Source organism: Alexandromys fortis, unplaced genomic scaffold (assembly GCF_014885135.2).
Source record: "Alexandromys fortis isolate MF-2015 unplaced genomic scaffold, M_Fortis_MF-2015_v1.1 scaffold_83, whole genome shotgun sequence".
NCBI classification, from domain to species: domain Eukaryota; kingdom Metazoa; phylum Chordata; class Mammalia; order Rodentia; family Cricetidae; genus Alexandromys; species Alexandromys fortis.
Genome location: NW_026068001.1, coordinates 3,358,755 through 3,363,195, shown reverse-complemented (window position 1 = coordinate 3,363,195; position 4,441 = coordinate 3,358,755). Strand labels below are relative to the sequence as shown.

The following is a 4,441-nucleotide window of genomic DNA, read 5'->3' as shown; positions in this document are numbered from 1 at the left end:
GGCACACATGGAAGAAATGCTGTACACCTAATTAAATAAATAAATATTAAAAAAATATGTAAGCTGTGAAGTCCATGGATGGCTGGACTTTCAAACTTGGAAAAACTAGTGAGGCCAGACTGTGTGTGGCAGGGGAAGATTACCTGCAAAGAAACCTGAGATGCCACTGCATGGAGCTGTGCAAGTGAGTCCTAACTAGCATTAGAAACCCCAGCACATTAGGGAAGCCAGAAATGTGGGACATCCACTATGGAAAGCTGCATGCATAGACTGGAGCTGTCCCAAGGGAGATGTTACATGTACCGCAGTAAGCAGAGCTGGAGAGATGGGGTTACCCAAAGCCACTGAAACCTTGATAACTCCACCACAGGCCTAAAACGAGATGCATAACTGCAGGGTTGGGTGTTTGTCCTGCTGGGTTTTGGTCTTGCTCTTCTCTTGACTTTCATTGCCATTCTCCCATTTTCCCCATTTCAAATGGCAATGTTTATTCTGTGACACTGTACATTGGAAGTAAGTAACTTTGAAAACGACCAAAAAATAAAAAAATAAAAAAAAAAACAAGGTTCATAGGTAGGCTATTGCCTTGAATCGAAAGAATCTAGATTATAGGCTATTGAACAGTCGTTAAACTACTAAGCCCATGGGGACTTTTAAAATAGAATGAATGCATTTTGTACTCTAAAATGACTGTAATCTTATGGGACCAAAAGTGGAACATAATGACTTTAAAGTGATGTACTTAGGCATCGATTTGACAAGCAGTGGTCTTGTGATGGTTATTTTCCATTAGTTTGACTAGATTTTAAAACCACTTAACAAACACACCTCTGAAAGCCTCAATGAGGACATTGCCCAGAAAAATTTAACTGAAGGAATAAGATGTGAGTGGTACCACTCCATGGACTACGGTCACAAAGTGAATAAAAGAGAAGACAGTTGAGTACCAGAATTCATCCCTTCTACTTCTGGACAGGAAGCACAATGTGTTCAGCTACCTCATCCTTTTGCCACCATAGCTGGAGTCGCTCTCACTATCATACCCTCCCTGAAATGTTGAGCTCCTACCTTTAAACTGTGAAGCACAGTAAACCCTTCATCCTTTAAACTGCTTTCATTAGGAATTTTGATATTGCAGAGAGAAAAGTAACGAATACAATAAGACTACATTGGCAGCAGAAAATAATCTGAGCAAAGGCTGACAAAATTGTATCCAGCACATCTATTTTGAAATTACAGCTATTATTCAGCTTTCCCATGAAGAAACTAAACGATTGACCAAGGTCATATAGTTAATAATAGCCAGCCTATGTCTAAAGTCCAATATCCAAATGACCTGTTAACCTATGATTTATTTCAGATGTCACAGACAGGGAATACTCTATGGTTTGAAGTGACTGTGCCTTATGAGGACTCAGATTTTTACTCTGGGATGTGGGTGGGTAAAGTATGACCTGGGAAGCTCCTGCCAGCAGCCCTTTTGCAGAGAAAGTCATGCTAAAGCACAGTCATGCTCATTCCTTTAAACATAGTCTGTGGATGCTTCAGTATTAAAACATCAGAAATGAGTCATGTCACCAAAGACAGCACAGCCCTTAACACCCACACTATGCTCTACTTGGCTCCTTGCAGGAAGTTTGCCAGCTGTGGCACTGGGAATAGCAATCAGCCACGGTACTCTTTCTCATACTTATTTTAATTCTTAACATTTCTTTGACCCCAGGGTTCACATTTTAACCAGCAGTAATAGGTGGCCCTTGAACCATTCCATGCAGATTCTTGAAAAAGCTTTCAGTAATGAAAACTGAAGGCACGAATCTTCATTATTGCTGATTAAAGGCAAGCCTGTTTGTGCCCTTAAGCCTAGCAAGCCTGTTCTAGTGTAATCTCCAGACACACCTCACATTCTTCCCAGGAGACAGAATTGCATCAGTCTTGTGACATCAGAGATTTAAAAAAAGACATTCAATAAGCAAATTGTTCATCCTATTTGGATAATCACCATGCTAATTCATGATCAAGACAACATGATGAAATTCTTAAACTTTGCTGTGAAGGTTATTTTCAATTGTCAGCTTGACACACCTAGGAAGAAGGAACCTCGGTTGAGGAATTGCCACCTTTGGGCATGGTGGTAGAGCATTTTCTTGATTGCTAATTGATGGAGGAATGCCCAGACCACTGTGAGCAGTGCTACCCCTGGGAGATTGGGGTGTATAATAAAGGCAGCTAGCTGGATGTGAACCCAACAACAAGCCAGTAAACAGCTTTCCTCCGTGGTTCTTGTCTCTGCTCTGGCTTGACTTTCTGCCCTGATTTCTCTCAATGCTTCAGTCTTCTAAAGCCAAATAAACCTTTTTTTCCCCTCATGTTGTATTTGGTTATGGTGTTTATCGCAGCAACAGGAAGCACACTAGAATATCTGCTAACCTAATAATACTGAACCAGCAGCAACAGTAGTAGAATCCCGGATGGGTGCCCAAAAAGAGTTGTAATAGAGTAGAGATGTCTAGTGGGAAATGGAGCCAAGAAGCTGTAGCAACTTCAGGAAACTCTACCTAAAGCATAGGAGTAGAGAGCAGTCTTTCTCCTTACTCCCCACTGAAGCTCCAGGCAGAGGAACCTGGGAAATGTAGTTTCCTTAAGTAGTAAGTAATGCAGGCAAAAAAAAAAATGCAAAGAGCAAATAGTAAAAAGTCAGGCAAATGGCATACCCAGAGGATCATGATGACCTGGGAGACATCAACAACAGTGGAACATTGCAATGCTTATTCTCTTTTGCTTTCTGAATCTTGAATCCTGTAGATATGTCTGTTAAAATTAGTTATTATGTAAGAACTATATGAAATAACTAAAGACATAGTGGAATGTATATTATTTATTACATGATGAGATTTTAAAGAAACATCAAATGAGAGACAACCAAAGGGCCACTGTTGGGGGAATGGCAGATGCATGAAATCCAGACAAATACCATGCAGCTTTTCGAAAGAATGTGTCTTTTCTATCTATGGAGGGACATATAAGAAATGTTATCAATTGATGCTGCTGGGAAGATGGGGTGGGCAATTATAGGTCAAATAGGAGGACTTGGGAACACAGAAGGCTCACACTCAAAACACTATTTGCCCTTCATACCTTCTAATTTAGTCTGTGTACATGATTTGCCATCAACAATTGCAATCAAAACTTTTTCCTTTCCATCTTTTAAAATAATTTAATTATGATAAAATGCATAATACAGCATAGCCTCTTTTCTATTTCTAAGTACATAATTCAGTCATAATAAATTCAAGAAATACATTGACATTGTAGCATAACTAATCTTTAGAACTCTTAACCAAAAAAATTAAAACTCTGTACCTATTAAACAGCTCCCTACCTCTTGTTCCCCTCAACCTTGAGCACCCAGTACTCTGCTTTGCCTTTGTGAATTTAATGGTTTAGGTACCTCAGACAAGTACAAGCATACTTGTACTTTTGAGGACTGGCTTATTTCATTTAGCATAATCCATGTGGTAACATATGCCAAAATGTCCTTCCTCTTAAAGGCTGGATAATATTGTATTCATAACGAAATATTATACAGTACATTATATGCATTATATATTATATACTAAATAAAAGTCACACTGAATGTTATGTAATGCTAAAAGTTATAGGAAGTATGAAAAGAAGATAGGCGTATGTATGTTTTTATATATGTATGTGTGTATGTATAGACACATATGAGACATCATGGTCTAATGTAGCTCAGACTGGCCTCAGTCTCACTTTGTAGGCAAGGATGACCTTGAACATCTAATCCTCCTGCTTCTACCTCCAGGTACTGGGACTGGAAACATGTGCCAGCACACCTGGGTTTAATGGTGTTGATTTAACCAGGATTGAAAGCAGGGGTTTGTTCATGTTTGGCAAACACTGTACTATTTGAGTCATATCTGTAGCCCCAAGATTGACTACTAATCACATGTTGGGTTCATTATTCTGTATACAGATGCTTGTATTGCAAAAAATAAAAGAAATGAAAAAAAAATTTTGCACGGTTCCTGGAGGTACTGCAATACCAGTTTGATGTGTGGAGTGGATGGAGCAAGGTCCTATTCCAACTCCTACTTCCAAAAATCCATTTATTATATTGTCCTCGGATAGAGGACATACCAGATATTAAACTGATAAGAACACATACTACACTTGATCTTAGCAAAAAGACCGAGAAGTAATAAGATCTTTATTAAAAGGAAACATAGGCTTAGATTAATCACTCTCCTTTCAGAAGGTATATACCCAGAGAAAAGTATATTTTTCCATGGCATGGGCTGACCCAAGTGACTTTCCTAGAACAGACAGCTGCACCAGCTGCCACTCCCACACAGCCTCAGGCCCACAGATACTATTAATCACATCTTTCCCAGACACTGCTTTAGTCAGGCTATTAGCT

The 4,441-nt window shown here is 39.2% G+C and overlaps 1 non-coding gene across 1 annotated transcript; it reads right to left on the bottom strand.

Annotated features, from left to right (window-relative positions):
- Positions 1 to 4,033: 4,033 nt before the first annotated feature.
- Positions 4,034 to 4,224, bottom strand: LOC126512926 (U2 spliceosomal RNA). Its single transcript, XR_007595195.1, has one exon. It is a non-coding gene; the product is annotated as a U2 spliceosomal RNA (small nuclear RNA).
- Positions 4,225 to 4,441: the final 217 nt, after the last annotated feature.